Genomic DNA, 20,583 nt, shown 5'->3' on the forward strand with positions numbered 1-20,583 from the left:
TTTTGCAAGTTTCCTTCCTGCCACTCTTGCTGCTGTGGAAAATACCACTTAACGTGTGTAAGAAAGCTGGTGAGTGGGGAAAAGAAACAAAAGACTATGTTTTTCTTAATCTTGCATAGATCAAGCTTTGGAAAGGATGCAAGAAGTCAGTATGAAGTCATAGACGTCAGAATGCAGGCAGTCAAGCACAAAGGGCAGGCTCACTCCTGGTTATCAGTTTTGGCTGCTAAGCACTTACTAAGAGCTTTTCCTAGAAATGACCACAGAGCATTTTTTTCTTTCTTTTTAAGGGAAAAGTCCTGTTTTTAATAAGACTCATTTCCTGTTCCTCATGGCCAGGAGCTTCAAAACTTTCCCCCACGGGGGACCTGGGGTGCTGATGGAGGAAGGAACAGGTGATTGCAACAGCTGTGAGATTCCTTTCTCTCCCCAACAGACACCATGGAAAGCAGGACAGCAGTGATCCTGATGAGTTCTGGATGGTGACACCTTGCTGAAGTTTATAAGGGATGGGAGGAAGGGAGGCCACGTTATCAGTGCAGTTTGCATGATGCTTATCTGGGGTTGGGGCTGCAATGGCAGGCCTGGCATGAGAAATGGAAGGTGCTATTTTTTTTTTAATTAAATTAATCAGTGATTCTTATTAAAGGAAAAAAAACACTTGAAAACAACTCCTGGGGGATAGTTCACAGCAAAAAAAAAAAAAAAGAAGCCAGGTGGTAGGAGGGTCACTACATGCTGAGCATCTTTGAAAAAACAAACAAAAACCCAAAAAAACACCACCAAACTGGGCTTGCTTTTTTGCAGGGATTTGCAGGGCTCTCAGAAATATGCTGGTCTCTCTGTAAGACCAGCATATCCCTGAGACCCCTGCAAATTCCTGTGCCTCTCAAACAGCCCTGAGATGCCCAGCTGGGAGCAGGTGAGCAGCCCCTGCCCTCCAGACTCTTGGCCAAGCTTGTCCTGGTGCAAACCACCACAACCCTCCCTTCCCTCACCTCTGCAGCTCCTGCCTAAGGAATGGTCAGCCCTGTACCCCCAGGTTTGTCCCAGGAGGTCCCCCCTCATGCTGGCATGGCTTTTGTCTCACAGGGACTGTGGCTGCAAAGCTGCTGAACACCAGAGCCAGGGAGGGAACAGTCACAGCAGGCACAAGTCGTGGAGAGGACATTTTTGGTTTTCTACTGACAAAGAAATCTTCACCTCACCACTTTTAAGGCATAATCATCTGTTTTATTGCTGCCCTTTGTGATTCTTTTTCTACTGCAACATCTCCTTTTTGCCCGTTTTAGAGGCATGGGGCAATTTTCATTTTACAGTTCACAGCAATCCACAGTCAGCTTTACAATTCAGCTGTACGCTGGAAAAGTTAAACATCCACTCTACTTATCCTAAGACTGATATTTATTTTATCTAAAGAATTTATATAATATCAACAGTCTGCCTTAGTGCAGCCAAAGAGGCTTAAAAAATTACTAGCAATCCCTTTTTTCCACATCAGAGCCCACATCCTAAACACTGAACAAATCCCATCAGTGTTTAGGGCACATAATATCATTGTTGTCAAATCAATGGTGAATTTACGTGCTGCTAATCCTTGGCACTTAGTCAAACAAGCTCAGCAAGTTTTAGCAGCACAATGCATTTTATGTTTTCATCAATGGATTTGCATAGGGAATGAGGGATGCTCTTTGCTTCCCAGCCTGCAGCAGCTCCCAGAGGGTGGGAGATGTGGACAGAGCATCTCACACACGCCCATAGAGCAGGAGAACAGGGACAGGAGCAGGTCTGGAAGTTCACAGCTGCTTAGCAGTGATGCTTCTCCCCATCTGTAGATCTCAGGTGAGTATCATCCTGTAAAACGACTTGGCAGAGGTACAATTTCAGCCCTTTCCACTCCTCTGGTCCTTTCTTTAAATAAAATTATCTGGCTTGCAACTCCACAGCTGGGTTCCCCTGCCTTGCAACCAGATCTCATCTCCCTGAGCTTTCCATGGCCCCTTGTATAAAAGATTCCCTTGGCTCTGAAATTAGACCCATTTTTATTTTCAGATCAGAGAGTTTGAGGGCATATGGTTGTTTGTGACGTGATGTTTACTTGTCTAAAGCAAATAATTATGGCAAATGAGGCAACACCTTGAGGAATTAAAATCTGGCTATTTTTTCAGAAGAAATGAGAAATTATGTCCATTCTTGGTTTGGTGTGAACCTCAAAAAAATTAAATAAATAAATAAATAAATAAAATAAGATACCTCTTTAGATAGAGACCTCTCCAAAAATAAATCACAACTTGCCATAACTTTGAATCCATAGAGTAATTTTCTTTTTTCTTCCAGTGTTCTTGACTGTTTACATGTGGGTTATTTCTTCAGAGTCCACATGAGCATTCCTGCACCGAGCAGATCATCCTACAGAGCCCACTGCAGGGTGATCATATAGAATTTTCTTCTCCAAAGGTTTGATATTTTCTTCTCCAAAGGTTTGATATTTTTTTTCTCAAAAGGATTGATAGCCAGCCTTTGCACTGGGAAAGTATGGAATACAGGGAGGAGTGGGTAGCCAGCAAGAAGAGTGAGTAGCCAGAAGGAAAAGTGGCTTTATCTGCTGGTGTGGGGGAAGTGGTGGTGATGTAGTGGTGAAGGAGAGGCAGGAGGAGGAGGTCTGGAGGAAAGAAGATCTGGAAGAGAAGAGAAGAGAAGAGAAGAGAAGAGAAGAGAAGAGAAGAGAAGAGAAGAGAAGAGAAGAGAAGAGAAGAGAAGAGAAGAGAAGAGAAGAGAAGAGAAGAGAAGAGAAGAGAAGAGAAGAGAAGAGAAGAGAAGAGAAGAGAAGAGAAGAGAAGAGAAGAGAGAAGAGAAGAGAAGAGAAGAGAAGAGAAGAGAAGATACCATGGAAAGAGAGTGGTCTGGTCAGGACAAGGCATTCTGCAAACCCTGCAGCCACTTGGTGATGGTGCAGTGAACAACCCAGTCCTGGTTTGAGTCTGCCTCTCTCTCTGTCTGGGCAGGGCTTGGAGGGGAAGCTCTAAACACTGAATGCATACATCATTGCATGAATCACTGAGCCACCCAGGAAAGCTCCAAGAGCTGCCTGATTGCAGGTGATGCTGCAGGAGTTGTTTAGTGCTCAGGTGCAATGGGGGACTGGGAATTGAGCTGTTGGTCAGTGCAGAGTGCCTTGCAGAGATGGTGGACAGGGCAGGAATGCAGGATCAGATCTAAGAGGGGCACTGATGAAGGGGGATTGGACAGGCAAGGCTTGTTACTGACTCAGGCTGGAGAGTGGGAGGTGTTGAGACACCTGCTGGTACCACAGACACTGAAACCAACTCAATTCTCCACCAGCTTCTGTGTGCACACAGGCTACCTGTATGATTGGGTTATTTAAAGTTAAACCAGAAAACCTACAGTTGATTGAACAGCACACACCCAGAGACTGCTCCAGGGAGCAGGACTCTTCATAGGAGGGAATTTCTCTGAACCTCCACCTGAGCAGCAGCACAGGATCTGCAAATCTGCCCGTGCTGAGGACAAACACAAAACAATCACAGCTTTTATCTGGCTCACAGGGACCCACTCTGCCCATCCAGCAGAGAGCAAAAAAAGCCATCTCTTGATGGGATAATGATCCCTGTCCCTCACGCCTGGATGCCAGACAAGTCTGTTAGGGTGGCAGCTGTCTGGTGACTTGGAGAATTTATTTTTACACTAGCTCGGTGATGGGAACCTCAGAAAGAAAAAAAAAAAAAAAAAAAACATCCCTTGGCAGAGAAAAGACCCTAATGAACCATTTGTCTAAGCTGCTCCCAAATCCTCTTGCTGGATTTGTGTGCACTGATGTGAGGATGAGCATTAGCGGGAGGTGCTGGGGGTTTCTGGAGGAAGGATTAGCGCGGCAGAGCGGGAGCGCAGCGCTGAGCCCGGCTCCGTGCGTCACTGACAGACCCAGCTGGAGCCAGCAGGGCTCCTCGGCCATGCTCACCCCAGCTCCAGGGCTGTCTGTGTCCCCAGAGTCACAGCAGAGACACAAAATCCCCCCTGACGTCTCTTTCAGAGCTTGTGAGGCAAACAGAGCACATGGGCCTGTAGCTCTCGGGTTGTGTGTTGCTGGAATGGCTCCCGAGGTATTAAAGAGTCTTTTTTTTCCAGCCCCACGACCGAAGAAGAAGTTGAGATTCCTCAGCTCTGCTTTTGAAGGTTGTTTATTTTCTCTTATCTAATATATTCTTTTTCTGACCTGCTGAGATCTGTTCAGCAGGTCAGGTTGTGGCACAGTGACAGCCCTTGGCGTGCTGCTAACTTTATAATACAAATTATGTGTACTTTATTTACAGTCATTTCCCAATACCTATGTTAGACAGTCTGTCTATACTCTAAACCAGTGCCACCATCACAGCAGAAGATGGAGGACAAGAAGAAGAAGGAGAAGGACAGAACATGTCCAGATTTCTCCGTCTTGCCTCCTGAACCCCCATCCTAAAAACCCAAAAATTCTACATTTTCACCCTGTGACAAATTAACTATGATTCTACTCAAACTCTTGTGGCTTGTAAATCTTCACACAAAGTTGGTAATTGTTTCCATGGGTTAAAATCAAAGTCACAGGTGTGTTTGACTCCGTCTCTGAGCCCCCTGCCAGGGTCTCGAGTCCTCCAGGGCAGCCAGAGGAATGTCCTGGGTCCCGACATACACCCACATTTCCCTTCACAGAGAAAAGCAAGGCACATCTTCCCGAGAATAATTCTGAGATTCGCATTCTCTGAACCTCAGAGAAAGGAAAAACAATTCTTATCATTTGCTGTGCCTGTGTTTGTGCCAAAGCAGAATGCAATATGGAGATTGTTTACCCTGAGTGATGGTGTTTTGTTTCCTTGGCCTGTCAGGGCCCAGTGTGTGTGTTGGGACTGTTGGGTGACAGCCATGAGATTCTGTGCAGTTGAGTGCTTGGCAGATTCAGTTCAGATGTAATGTAATATAGTGTAATATAATATAGAATCATATAGTATAATAAAGTAATTAATTAGCCTTCTGATAAGATGGAGTCAGATGCATCCCCTGCATTTCTCTCCCCTTCATCAGGGGTGAAAATATCCACTATATGGGCCAGACAGAAGCACACTCTAGGGGAGGAACTGCAGACTAAGGGACAATCAAAATCAGACTGGAGAGCATCACATTCCCTGTCAGAAGCCAAGACATCTCTCTGGCTGTCTTGGATAGCTCAAGCCCCTGCCCAGGGGGCTCAGAGACCTTGGCACAGAGCCCAAAACACCTGTGACTTTGATTTTGACCCATGGAGCAAATTACCACCTTTATATGAGGAATTATAAGTCAAGAAAGTTTAAGTAGAATGATAGTGAATTTGTGACGGGGTGAAAAATAGATTTTTGGGGTTTTTAGAATGGAGGTTCAAGAGGCCAGATGAAGAATCTGGGCGTGTCCAGCCTTTCTCCTTCTTCTTGGCCTCCATCTTCTACTGTGATGGTGGCACTTTTGGACCGGTTTAAGGCAGAAACTCACTGTCTAACATAGGTGATAGGTATTGGAAAGTAATTGTAAATTTTGTACACGTAGTTTTTGGCATAAAAAGATAACACTGCCCTGGGGGCAGGCAGAGTGCCTGGACTGTCTTGCTGAACGGACCTTGGCTGGACAGAAGAAAGAATTTTATAGATAAGATACAATAAACAACCTTGAGAACAAGAATAGAAGAGGTCTGACTCCTTCTTCGACTGCCAGGCTGGGAAAAGGGACTTTCTAACATATCTCGGGGTCACTGTGAGCAGCAGAAGTCCCGAGAATTCCCCAGACTTTAACCCACAGCACAGTGCTGTGCTCAGGCACAGCAGATGGGATCACTGCTGCTGCTGATGCTACACCAATGGCCATGGCTCTGCTGTGTATAATTAAGGTTAAATGATAAAGATTGTCACAGCATCTGCAGTCTGAAACAACCCCTCTTTTCACTTTCTTTTTTTTTTTTCCTTCCCAGATGTTGTCTGCATTTTGCCAAAAGGTCATAGCTGGGGGGCCAAATATAGTGAGGGAAAACAAGCAAACAGAAAAATCCCTGCTGCAGCTGCTGAGCAAAAGAAATAAAAGAATTTGTATGTTAGTTCTGGGAAAAGTGGTGCAGTGGAGGGGAGTTGCAGCTGTGGGTGCAATAACAGAGGGAAATTCAGAACAATAATTTTTAAATGCAAGGACCCAAATCTAAACTCTCAGCATGCAAACATAAAAGTATTTGAATAACATTTCTCACTCCCTAGGCTGACACAGTGACGTGTAGATCACAGAGGGGCTTTTCAGTGACCCAAAGAGGGTGCTCTCAGTTAAAAAGGTTTAAATAATGCACTTTATGATCAGCTGTGGATGGAGGAGAATGGTTCTGGAGCCTTCTCATAGCTTTCAGGCAGATGAGCAAATGAAACTGCAATCAGTTGCCCAAGGCTTGGTGCTCTTTCTCCACCTAGAGCACAACAGGAGGAATGTTCTGCAGCCACCCAGAGAGATCTGAGGTAACTCTCCTTCAGTGACATCCACTGTTTTGCCACTGATTGAGTGTGCTCAACCTTCCTTTCTATCTCCAAAGCCTTGTCCTGCTCTCACTCTGACTCTCTAGTTTTATATAGCCAGGAAATCTGTGTATTTCTGTGCTGTGGAGTGATCAGATCCTGTCAGTGCTGTTCAGCCTTCCTCGGGGTCTGTGTTGCTTTACAGACCTGTTCCAGGGTTCCTAAAAGAGTTGGTGTTTCTAAAGAGCTGCCTGCTCTTCCCAATCCAGCTAAAAGCACACCACCATCCTCTGAAGGGCATGAAGATTTCACTGCTTTTGTGTCCCTGTTGTGCCCATCCTCTTCCTGTCCCAGCCTGTGCTGGAAGCTGGGTCCTGTCCCAGGAGCACAGGAGGGATAAGAGAAGGAGGGCAGACATTAAATCATTCCTATGGATGATTTAAATCATGACATTAAATCATGACATTAAATCATCCCTATGACCCCAACAAAACGTGGTCCTGGGGGCTCCATCAGCTCTGCTCCTCTCAACAGTAGGCACTGCTTCCCAGGTGGAAGGAGACAATCCTTACTTGCAAGGAGACATTCACACTTTGGTGCTGATTACCCTGGAAAGGGGAAAAGGGGATCCAGGCATGACCACACTGGCTGTGGTATTAGCCCTACTCAAAGTGTGTGTAAAGAAAGCATCCACAGAGGGCAAAGGGACTTTTCCTATGGAAAAAGTATTCCTGAGAGTCTCACAACTCACCCTGGCACACAGCACCCTTCCTCCTGCTCTTCCAGCCACTAAACTTAGCCAGTCCTTGGGCACTGTTTCTCCTCTCATGCACCACCTTCTTCTGGAATTTGGTGTTTGTTTTTTTTTTCCTGAAGACAAGGGTTTCAAGAGGCTCCAACTGTGAATGACCCAGTCCTTCAGCCACTGTGCACTGCTGCAGCTGTGACACTTTATTTGCAAGCCCTGATCCAAGGGGATGGGTTGTCTCAACCTTCAAAGATCCACTTGGGTTGAAGAAATAAAGAGACTACCTGCTGTGATCAATAAATCATCAATAAAGATTGGCATGTGTCTTTAAAAAATGAGGACCTTTCCAAAAAACTGCATCTGTCCCTCTGGGATTCCCAGAACCTAAGAATTTCAGGACAAGTGCAGCACTTGAAAGGAGGTGTGATAAATGTCTTCATGCTGAGAAGAATGACAGATTTTGTCTTTAAAAACCAGCTGTGGGTCTGCTGGTAGATAAAACCAGCACTGGGAGATAAAAGAAACAATGGGAAGGGTTCCACTGATTGATGAATGGGAGAAGATCTTTGCTTTTACGAATAAACTTTATGTTTGCTGATAAATGAAATTGGATATTGAAAGATGAAAGAAACAATGGGGAAGAAAAAACCCTAAATTCCATAAGAATTAAAAATTCAAAAGGAGGGTTATACATTAGAGGGCAATCTCTGGTATCAGGCATTCTGGGCAGTCTGTGCCTCTCAAGTACCTCAGCCAGTGGGGAAAGAGAGAAGGGAAATACAGCCGGGAAATTGGGATAAAAAGGAGTCTATGTCCTCCAAAAATTTGAGAGACCCCAGGGGAATGCCCCATGGCCTCTCCCTTTATTCCAATAAAGTAAAAGGACACCTCTGTCTCCTTTTTGGACATAAACCTCTGGTGTTTGTGGATTAATTTTCCTGACAACACCAAGCAGAAGGGACGTTGCCCTTCTCCAGTGAATGTTATTCCAAGGGTTTGGACGTGGCTGCTCCATGGCTTACATGGCTGGCAAGGGCTTTTTATCCCCAGAAACTGTAGTGCTGGCAGATTTTCCAGTGTGTTCACAGCATATCAGATGCAATGTGCAGCCCTGAGATCACAATGTGCTCTACATCCATTTAACATCTATTCCCAGAGGTTGCCACACTGCAGAGTTGGCTTTTCCTTTACAAATTACTCAGGCAAAATGTGCTCCAGGGTCTGCAAATCTGCCCAGCTCTGGAAGGGGTGCTAAGGGGTCATTGTTGCCATTCCCAGGCACTGCAAAAAGCTTTTCCAAACCTCTGAAAAGCACCAACACCCAAACTGGCAAGAAGACCTGAATTAATCAGGAATCTCATCCATCCCAGCTACTTGCTCTGTTAAATGTCAGTTATTCCTTACATAAGGGACAAATGTAGATGCCTTATTCTCACCCTTAAATCCAATCTGATTTTCAAAGTGTTCATCTCCCAGCCCATTTTGGTCCATAGACAATAAGATTTTCCCAAGCAGCCCACAAGAAATGGGCCATATTCTTCTAATACCTGGTGCAAATAGTCAAGAGGCGGGGAAATCACATTATCAACCAAACAAAAGGAGGTGCAAAGGAAAGAGCTGAGGTTTCACAGTGCTGCTGCCTTGTTTCACACCTCTTTAGCTCATCTCCCAGAGCAGCACCCTTTGGAGGTAAGCACTGGCTTTAACCTGCCCATGCAGGATGACTTCTCAGCCTGAGCTCATTCCCTAAACCCTTCCAAGTGCAACGGGAAGTTCAGCTCCAGAGCAAAGCCTTGTTATGTGACCCTCAGCCTAAAAGTCATTGCACAGAATCCAGAGCTGAAAAGTCCAGCCTGAGCCCTCCTCAGGCTGCTGCACCCACGGCCAGGGAGCCTCCTGTCCTCCCACATGCTCTGACCCTTGCACCAACTACTCAGCTAGCCCAACAGTGACACACACAGCCCCTCACAGCTGCATCTGTGCTCCACTGGCCACAGGGATGGACCAGGGATGGGGAATCACCAGGAAAAATGAGCACAGCAGCAAATTTTTCCTTCCTGACCTTTAGCTGGATGTAGGAGTGCTCAGGACCAGGCACACACTATCTACCGGTGAAAAACACTAAACACTTGTTTTTAAATTTTTTAAAAGTTTAATGGTAATAAAATGGTTATAAAAATAGTAATATAATTACAGTAATAATAATTTGGACAATTTGGATTAAGACAATATGAGACAAAAAAACAAAGAGTTACAGACAGTCCGGGTACCCCTTTCTGGGCAAAATAAGCCCAAAAAGGGACACATGTTAACAGAGGATTAACCCTTAAAAGCAATAGCTTGTTGCATATTCATACACCTCATCCATGATGCATAAATTCCATTCAAACACGGGATTCTGTCTGGTCAGTGTCAGCTTCTTCCTCTGAATCCTAGTGGCATCTTCATGGCTGAGCGTGGCAGGAAGAACTTAATTTCTTCTGATAATGGAGCAATAAATTCTCTTTCTCTGAAAGATTTAGGTGTCCTGTGGCTGCTGTCTGGTGTGAATACCTCATTCATTTCTTAAAAAAAATATCCCACATACATAGTTCCTATTTAAACTACAAAAGTTACATTTTAACTACAAAACTACATTTACCATACTTCTAAAAAGTTAATACAGCACTACTAATCAATACAACATAACACATGTAGTAAATATCTGTGTAGAGCCATGTAATATGCCCTTTTCACATACCACATCAAAACAGTGAGGAATGACAGCCTGTAGGATTGGACCTTGTTAATCCAGCTATTTAGTGGAATGTGTAATTAGACAGCAGCTGTAGGTGAGCCTGCACTGATATACCTGCTCAATACCCAAGCTCTGCTAACAGGACGTTTTTTGCAGCCATGATTTTAGGTCCACTTTTGGTCTAGAAACACAGCAAAATTCCCATGACATTCCAGTGAAGAGAGCTGCTTAGGAAAGCAGTTTATATGGGGGGAATAAAACAAGCAGGCTGTTTTGTAGGCATTGGCAGAGTGATTAAAGAGCCGTGGATCTTGCCCTAGGGTACTCACTGCAGCTCCCATTTGTTGAGAGAGACAAAGGCACAGAGCCTGTGTGGAAAAGGGTTGGGATGGGCATGTGCTGCTGCTCTGCCACTGCAGATGTGGAAGTGGTTGGGTTTAATACTGCCACAGAGGTATTCCAGGAACCCCTCCTCACCGTGTGGAGGTAATGATTCCCACATTCACAGAATTACAGAATGGTCTGGGTTGGAAGGGAACTTAAAGATCATCTTGTTCCAACTCCCTGCTGTAGGCAGAGACACCTTCCACCAGACCAGTTTGCTCAAAGCCCCAGCAGCCTGAACACTTGGCCTTGAGCACTTCCAAGGATGGGGCAGCCGCAGCTTCTCTGGGCAACCTGTGCCAGGGCCTCACCACCCTCACACAAAGAATTTCTTCCCAGTATCTAATCTAAATCTCTCCTCTTTTAGTTTAAAACCAATCCTCCTTGTCCTATCACTGTCTGCTCTTATACCAAATCAAACTCCTTCCTTTTTATGAAATAACTTTAAACACTGAAAGGCCAAAACAAGGTCTCTCCAGAACCTTCTCCAGGCTGAACAACCCCAGCTCTCTCAGGCTGGGGTGTTCCTGTCCCTGCATCATCTTTGTGGCCTCCTCTGGACCTGCTCCAATGGGACTTTTTTTGCTGAGGACCCCAAATTTGGATCCAGCACTGCAGGGGGGTCTCCTGAGGGCAGAGTGGAATGGGAGAATCACCTCCCTTGGCCTGCTGGACACCCCCTTGTTTTGCAGCCCAGGACATGGGGGAATTCAGAGCTGTGCACATGGCCAGCTCATGTCCAGCAGCATCCCCAAGTCCTTCTCCAGGGCTGCTCTCAGTAAATTCTTCTTCCATTCTGTGCTCGTGTCTGGGACTGCCCTGACCCAGGTACAGCACCCTGCACTTGGCCTTGTTGAACCTTGTGAGGTTCTTGTGCTTTCACTTCCCAAGCTTGCTCAGGTCCCTCTGCATGGTCCCATTTTTCCATAGCATCACCTGCCCCTCTCAGCTCCCCATCCCTTGAAAGTGCTGAGGGTGAGCTGGATCCACTCTCTGTGCCATTGGGGAAGCCATGCAAGAGCCCTGAGGCACACCCCTCATCCCAGCCTGCAGCTGGACAGGGACCCACTGCCCACGACTCCCTGGCTGTGTCAAGATCCACTACAAGCTGGTGAACAACCTGCTTGCACACCACAGACACCATCTCCTTCAAAAGAACTTCTTTTACACTGGGCTTTCCAATACTGTAGGTAACACACACACTTCTTGGGCCAACAACTGATTCATTTTTAAAATAAAATCTAATATTTGGTGTCAGGTGAGGGTGCAGCCAGCCACTTTCAGCCTCTGGTTAACAGCCTCTTCCTTAGAGGTGTGTCAGCCCCAAGCAGAGGCAAGGAATCAGTGGATCCTGGGAGCCCCTTGCTGCAGGCTCCCTCCAGTCTAACTCCATCTTCAGCACTTTCATCTCTTCTTTTGTTAAGGACAGTAATGAAATAAAATTCAGGCCCTTTTTGGGGTAGATGAGACCTGGAAAATTCACTAGGACCTGTGAAATCAGCTCACTGAGATTGCAGCAGCACGGTTCTGAAGTCTCCTGAATGATGCTGGCCTCCCTCTGGAATCTCTGTGGGATCAGCCTGGAGGGTGTCTGCAGTCTGGGAGCTGGGGGGAGCTGAGGGGAGGCACCCCAGGGCCCTTGGCAGCTGCCAGCCCAGAGCCAGCATCCCTGGGCTCCTGCACAGGGTCCATGGGGAGGCTTTTGGCCATTCAGCACAACCAGAGGCAAAACAGGGCCAGGGAACTGAAATCAGCAGTGCACACCTGAGCCCAGGGCTGCAGGAAAGCTGCTCCAAGTGCAGTGGGAAAAACCTTGCAGCAGCAGCAGCGTCAATGAATGCTCAGGGAGACTTTAATTTGGGCTAAATGGCTGAGTAGCCTCATGCCAGCTGAGCCTTCAGCTGCCTTCTAGCACAGTTCAGGCTCCTTCTTTGTGACACTGCCACCTTCCAGCTCCCTCATACCAGCAAAGTTAACAGGAACCAGTGCTTGTGGTTGTTTCAAACAGATTTTAATCTTGTGGGGAAACTGCTGTCTAGTATTACTGCAGCATTCAGTATTGCTCTGCTCTGAAATTTAACCTCACATGTGGGCTCCTGGGAAGCTCCCTTTGTCTTCTGCTAATCCAGAGTAGAGCAGCTCCTCCCCAGGACCCAAAGGACATTTCAACACCCAAAGGACATTTCACCAGCTGTGCAGAGCTGCGTGGGTTTCCTGTAACACATTCACACCCCAAGTGTTACTTCCTGAGCTGGTGTTTCTTCAGCTAGAGCTGCTTCTCAGTGCTAAAACCAGTGCTGTAAATACTATTGATCTTGGGCTCTGCTCTGCAAAAACACAGTTCTGCTGGGTGTTGTGAACATTTACTTCTTGCTAAGCTGCTGGGAAATGCTTTAAGAGCATACAGCTTAGCAACAACATTGACCTTTATTTTTATTATTATTATTTTTTTATTTTTTAATTTTTTTTTCTTCTTCCTGGACCTCATTGCTTCCTTAGTCAGGTGGCAGCAAAGTTTGTTGCTGCAGTGACTGCCCTGAAATTAAGAGCTAAAGCAACAATGGGAAGAATTCACAGGAGGCGCCACAGCTCAGGAGCTGCGTCAGAGGCAGCAGCTCTGATGCCGGTGCTTTCACAGGGCTGACCAAACGATCTGCACCAGGCATCCTGCAAGGCATAATTGGAAATAATAATTTCACAGGATTAGAGCTCTTTGCTTTGAAAATTAGCAACTTGACTTCTGGTAAAATTTTCCAAGGTGCAGGGAGCGGAGCCTGGCTTCAGCTCAGCTCAGCTCATCAGCAGCCTACCTGGCTGTGAGGGTTGATGCTGGCAGGGGAGAAATGAGAGTCTGGGCTCAGGCTTCACCTCAGGCTGCCCCTCAGAGCCTGGTTTCCACTGCCATCACTTTTGCAGGTGTAACTCCTCACCTGTGGTAACCAAGGCCACAAACACAGCCCCACGTGCAGATTTGCCTGTTGTACACCTGTGTGCTCACATCAGGGACAACCTGAACAGGAGTGGCCCCCAGCTCCTGCTCACTTTGGGAGTGATTTGTGTGAGGGCAGGATGAGCAGAGCACAACAGAGACACCTGTTGGGGAAGATGAAACAGGAAAGCCTTAAAAATATGATTGTCTGGTAAAAGTTTTTGAGACTATAGAAACTATAAGTGAGAGTGAAATGAAAGCAAGCTTTGAGATACCTCAGTTACTGAACAACTGGAAAACAATGGTGTGGCCAGCTGAAGGTAATCCCCTTTTGATTAGACAATACCCACTGCCTGCAGACAGGTCCAAGGGTCAGAGCAGACCCTACCAGCTTGGCAGAAGGGACCCAAAGAGGAGTTTTTAGGGTTTAAAATGTAACACAGTATGGTAATGTAATGATTCTTATAGGCTGTATGGAAATGTTATAGGATTTGTATATTATACTAGATTGGTTAGTGAGAATCAGAATATTCAGCACGGAAGAAGATTTATGGAATTGTAACGGGAACCTCACTCTCTTACCCTTTTAGGCTCTCACCTTTTTTACTCCCTTATGCTCTTATCCTCTCACCCTCTCATCCTCTCTCCCCCTCTCTTCCCTCGGGCCTGCTCTGAGCTGTGGCTGGCAGCTCCCAGCAGGGCCCTGCTCCCAGGCCCTTTGCAATAAACCACAAGTTCCAGTCCTAGCTTCAGAGATCTCTGCCCTCCATCCGTCCTGACCATCCTACCCCCCTACACTCCTACAGACACCCATGCAGTGCAGCTGCACAGGGCACAGGGAAGCCCTGGGGACAAAAAGCCCCTGAACAAAACCCCACGGCAAAACTGCATTCTCCTTGGCCAGCTCTGGCTGCCTGGGGAAGCAGGAGGGGTTCCAAGCAGCCTCCATGGAGCTCTCTGCCCTCCAGAGGGGCTGCTGGGAGCCAGGAGAGCAGAGCTCACACACCACAGCCTTTCTGAGGCACTCCACACACAGCAAGGGGATCCTGTTTTCACCCTGAGAGCTCCTGAGGGGATTCCCATCCCCTCTCAGGGCCTGGCAGTGACCATCCTGCTTCTCTCTCTGCACCAGGAGATGTCACCTCACAGCTGACACAACCAGAGCACACAGCCTCGAGCTGCACCAAGGGAAATACAGGTTGGAGAGCAGGAAAAAGTTTTTTACGGAAAGGGTGAGGAAGTTCTGGAATGGCTGCCCAGGGAGGTGGTGCAGTCCCCATCCCTGGGTGTGTTTAACAAAGCCTGGATGTGGCACTGGGGGCCAGGGTTCAGTTGAGCTGCTGGGGCTGGGTTGGACTCGATGATCTTGAAGGTCTCTTCCAACACAGGGATTCTGTGAATTCTGTGAACTCAGGCTGGTCTGGTAATGCTTTCCTAAGGGCTGCCATGCCAGCAGCTTTTCCCAGGTTATCCCTCCCTCTCTCCCCCTAAGTGAATCCCACACCCGGGTCCCCTCACAAGCATCTTCTGTTCCCCCAGGACCTCCACAGCTCCAAGAAGACACAGCAAAGCCCCCTGGCACCACCAAGAACCTCTGAACTGAGGGGAATCCAGGCAGCACAACCCTTGGCACCTTGTTTCACACGCCAGCAAGAGGGATGGAGGCATAAAATTCCTTGTGGGATCTACATTATCATACATCAGCAGGGCATCCCTGCTGCTCAGAGGGCTCCTGGTGGGGACAGGGCAGCAGTAGCTGCACTGGGGTGAGCCCACACTGCAGAAACCATCCAGTTGAAGCAAATCTCCTGTTCCTGGAGCTCAGGATCACTCACAGCCCTGCTCTGGGCTCTGCTGTCCCCTGGTGCCCATCCCAAGTGCCCTCAGCAGGGTCCTGGTGGTGTTAGGAAAATTAATCCACAAACACCAGAGGTTTATGTCCAAAAAGGAGACAGAGGAGTCCTTTCTGCTTTATTCAAATTAAGGACAAGGCCATAGGGAATTCCCCTGGGATCTCTCAAATTTTTGGAGGATGCAGACTCCTTTTTATCCCAATTTCCTGGCTGTATTTCCCTTCTCTCTTTCCCCATTGGGTGAGGTACTTGAGAGGCACAGACTGCCCAGAATGCCTGATACCAGAGATTTCCCTCTAATGTATAACCCTCCTTTTGAATTTTTAATTCTTATGGAATTTAGGGGTTTTTCTTCCCCATTGTTTCTTTCATCTCTCGATGTCTAATTTCATTTATCAGCCAACCTAAAGTTTATTTGTAAAAGCAAATATCTTTTCCCATTAATCAATCAGTGGAATCTTTCCCATTGTTTGTCTCCCAGTGCTGGTTTTATCTACCAGCAGACCCACAGCTGGTTTGTAAATACAAATCTGCCATTCCTCTCAGATGGAATCCTGCCCTGGATGATGCCCGGCTCAGCTCCTGCCAAGCACTGCGGGCTCCGAGCCCTTCCAGCCAGTGGAGGGAGCCCCAGCAAAGGCAATGGAAACTCCTGCATCCCCCTGGAAGTGCGGCATCCCCCGAGCATCCCCGGAGCGATTATTCCGTGTGCAGGTCAGGAAAGCAGCACCTCTGCCGCCAGCAGGGTCCAGCACACACCTGAGGCTGCTCCTTGGCTAAAGCACAGGCAGAAAAGCTTTAGGGCCCCCATGGAGTGCCTGAGCCACAGCCTCTGCACCTGCACTGCCTCCCCTCACTGGCCAGCACAGCTCCCAGGGGATTTGGGGGAGGATTTATTTTGATTTTTCGTCTGAGCAGGGCAAGCAGAAGTGAACCTGTTGTGGGTGTAAGGTGCCTTGTCTTTCTGCAGTTTTCTGTTATGACTGGGATCTTTCCCTAAACAAAGAATTTTCTGTAAATAAATGTGAGGAATTATGTGCTCACACCGAGATAGCAGACACAGGACACCTAAATATTTCAGAGAAAAGAAATTTATTAGATTAATTCTCTTATCAGAAGAAACTATCTTCTTCCCACCGTGCACAGCCCTGATGATGCCGTCAGGATTAAGAGGAAGAAGCTGACACTGACCAGACAGAATCCTGTGTTTGAATGGAATTTATGCATCATGTATGAGGTGCAACAGGTTATTGCTTTTAAGAGTTAATTCTCTGTTAACTTGGATTCTCTTTCTGGCTTATTTTGCCCAGACTTCCAAAACTCTTTGGACTTCCAAAACTCTTTGTTTCTATTGTCTCATATTGTCCTAATCCAAATTGTCCAAATTTTTATTACTCTAATTAATTACTATTTTTATAACCATTTTATTACTATTAAACTTTTAAAATTTTAAAAAACAAATTATAGGCGTTTTTCACACTTGTCAAAAATACAACAGAAGACTGAAGAGAGAAAAGGTTACCACGCCAGGAGCAAAAAATTTTCCCCACCATGTGCTCATCCACATAAGGGAGGTTTTTTCCTTTTTAACCCTTTAACCCCTCCCAAAGTTCTGTCCATCAACCCCTTCTTCACTGTCCAGTGGTGGAGATCTCTTCCTCAGATCCTGACTGGAGGTCAGATGTGTCCATAGTGACAAGCCAGCCCTCCCAGATATCCCAACCCCAGCTGTCCTTGATATCCACGTGAGGGGGTACAACATCATTATAAATCTATAACACTTTTCTTAACCTATATACATTATATGTGTCTGTTAATTGTGAGAGTCAATCATTGCATTACTCATCTATCACAGTTCTTTCCCTAAACAAAGAATTTTCTGTAAATATATTTCAGGGTAAGTCTGGCACAATCTCCTTTTTTGTGAATGTGGAGCTATAAGCAGAGTTCAGCTGCAGATAGCAAAGGGAATGTGCAGGAGTTTTTTGCCCCTCCTACAACAACATTCTTTGATACCTCTGCTCTGGTTCTCTGGCAGAAACACCTGCTATTTTTAGATTCAATATTTGCTGATAAAAAAGCTGCACTGTGAGGGTACAGTCCCATGACAGGCTTGAGCTGAACACCTTGGCTGCTACAGTAAAGGAGAACCTTCCTTCCTTCCTTCCTTCCTTCCTTCCTTCCTTCCTTCCTTCCTTCCTTCCTTCCTTCCTTCCTTCCTTCCTTCCTTCCTTCCTTCCTTCCTTCCTTCCTTCCTTCCTTCCTTCCTTCCTTCCTTCCTTCCTTCCTTCCTTCCTTCCTTCCTTCCTTCCTTCCTTCCTTCCTTCCTTCCTTCCTTCCTTCCTTCCTTCCTTCCTTCCTTCCTTCCTTCCTTCCTTCCTTCCTTCCTTCCTTCCTTCCTTCCTTCCTCCTCTCTTTCTCTCTTTCTTTCTCTCTCTTTTCTCCTTCTCCCCCATCCTTTCTGATTTCCCTCTCCCCTCCTGCAGTGTGCTGCTCCCATCTGTGCAGTACAGCTTCATTTCCCCATCCTGAGAAAATCAAGATAAAACAATCCAGCTTATTGACTTGGCCATTTGTTCCAGTTCAAGGCACTCACAATGTGGCCACAATGGGAGATGGAACAAAATAAAATATGGGAGGGGTGGAGGGAACCCTGCCCTTCGACCCTGGGCTGAGGTCCTGCTGTACCAGGAAACCACAACCAAATGAAGACAGCCTGAAAGCAAACAAAACTATGGGATGGGCACAGCAGATCTGCAAGCTGCCTTCCTGTGTGCAGTGGGCAGACTGCTGCCCAAATGCCAGAGCACTCAGGAAATCCATCCACTCCGATCCCTTTTCCTCCTCACCAAAAAAACCAAGCTATTTCAAACTACCACACTGTGCAAAGAGCTTGTATGGGCTCAGGGGCACTGGACAAGTCATTGGAGGAGAGATGTAATGAGAGATTTCCACCAAATTCTCTCCTTTCACTGCCTTGGTGTCCTCTTGGCCCTCAAAGTACCTGAGGGCAGCAAGCAAGCAATACCTGGAGAATTCTTCAAAGAGTACTGAGAAAGGTCAAAAGACATCAACTGCTCCCACAAAATGCTTCATCCAAACTGCCCAGGACAGCCCAGAGAGGGATTTCCCTCAAAGGAGCAGCTGGCTTTGCTTATGAGATGGATTTTGCTTATTTACAGCGAATCCTTTTGGCCCTTGGAGTGAGGAGGTGGATCAGGGACAGCCCTGGGCAGCACCTCAGAAGGCTGGGAGGGGAAGTGTGAGACAGGAGAGCCAGGATTACACTCACACTGAAAGGAGAAGAAAAGGGGTTTTTCTTCTTTTTGTGGTGAATAGGGATGCCATCCCCCATGGTCACAGCACAGTGATGCTGCCCAACTGCCCACACTGGGGGAAAGCACAGGGATGAGCTCAGAGGGAGGCCAAGGGATGGGGTTCACCTTGAAAAACACACCTACATGGGTTTAGAGCTCTCCTGCCAGGCTGGAATTGCTACAGTCTCTAGTGACACCTTCTCTCCTGGCCAGGCTAGCACATATCCTGATCAAAACCTGGAATTCCTGCCTAGCAAGGGGGGCATGGGAGGGCAGAACAGGGAAAAAACAAGTGACTTGCACCCAGAGAAGGACACTGTTAACAATGGGTTAAAAAAATATTAAAAAATGAAGAAGTGGTTCTGGAGGAGCCAGAAGTGAAGCTGCAGCTGTGGGCGCCAGATGTTACTTGTGCACTGAATAATGAAGCAGAGGAGGCCACAAACACACCAGTGCTCACCACTGAGTGCAGAATATTCCTCTTTCTGTCCCCCCACCCTCACAGCCAGCTCCTGCTGCCTCGTGTGTGAGCAAGGAGACAGCATGTGCAGCCTGTTGAACCCTCCATCTGGGCCAACAAGGCTATCCCTAAATTCTTACCCTCATTCTGCTCATCTCCTGCCCACCTTGATGCTAGGAAAATCACCTGCTCTCTCTGTCTCCTCTGTAAAGGAGGGAGGGTGGCATTTTCGTCTGGCTTGTAAGGAGAGAGAGCGTTTTACACACAGCAACTGCCCCAATAATGGCCTTGACCCCAAACTACACAGCAGCTTGCTGGATGAGAGTTCTAATCGCAGCAAATATTGTGTTGAACTCAAAAGCCCTGAAACTCTATTAATTTTCCTGGTTTACAACTGTAAAGCTGTCCCTAAAAGATAATAAATCAGATAATAAATCAGCAGTGCTCCTAATCAGGGGCTGGATCTCAAAGCCTGTCCAAGGAAAAGCTTCCCTAAGACACACAGATCCCTCTGCGGTGTCTGCACTCCCCAAGGCTCTGACTCAGCATCTCTCTCCTCTTCCCTGCCACTCATCCCAGCCCAGGGACAGCTCCTGGTGCCAGGCTGCTCCAGGGCAGCCCAGCCACAGCACCAGAGCAGAGTCCCCACATCCTCACAGCAAAGGCAGGGCCAGGGCTCCCTGGGGGCCTCAGGCAGGCTCTGTCCCCCTGTGCTTGCTGCTACTGAATGGGAGAAGCCTGTTCCCTTTCCTTTCCTTTCCTTGAAATTTCCTTTCCTTGAAATTTCATTTCCTCGACATTTCCTTTCATTTCCTTTCCTTGAAATTTCCCGTCCTTGGAATTTCCTTGAAATTTCCTTTCCCTGAAATTTCCTGTCCTTGGAATTTCCTTGAAATTTCCTTTCCCTGAAATTTCCTTTCTATTTCCTTTTCATTTCTTTTCCTTGAAATTTCCCTGAAATTTCATTTCCTTTCCCCTCGTTTCCCCTCCTCTCCTTACCCCACCAGCGCTGCCGCAAGAGATGAAACAAAGCCACATCCACTCCTCCCCCAGACCCCTGTGGAAGGTACAGCTCCAAAAACCCTCACCCTTCTCTGCTGGGCTGTGCAACCTCTCCTGGGGCTGCTAAAATTGAGGATATTGTCAAAGATCTGCTTATATAACCATGGTGATTAGTGAAGTACAGGCATGCAAGGAGATTAGATGAGGCTCCCAGCTACAGCTCTGCTCTAATCTACACTGGCTGCCTTCTCAGATGATTTTTTTTTTGACATTACAACAACTTAAATTGGTTCTCTTTGCCCCCAGCTGTGCCTTGTTCCAAGGGGTGTCAAGCAGAGCACTGGCAAAATTGTTCAAAGGGCTTGGTGGGTGTGGGTCAGTAATTATCCCTGCATAGGCACTGTTAGCAAAATCCCTTTAACCTGAGAAACCAAGCCCTGTGCACTGGCCTGGAACTCCAGGTAGCTCCTTAGCACATAGTTCTGGGCTCTGGCAACAAAAAACTGCTATTTTCTAGTGAATGCTTTAAGTACTTCATGTACTGACCCCCCTGGATGAGTTTCTGTGTTTGTTTTAATCTTTTTTCTGTATCCAAGCACTGCTTTCTTTTGCTTCACAATTTTTTTTTCTGCCTTTCCTCC

Source organism: Melospiza georgiana, chromosome 2, assembly GCF_028018845.1.
Source record: "Melospiza georgiana isolate bMelGeo1 chromosome 2, bMelGeo1.pri, whole genome shotgun sequence".
Taxonomy (NCBI): Eukaryota; Metazoa; Chordata; class Aves; order Passeriformes; family Passerellidae; genus Melospiza; species Melospiza georgiana.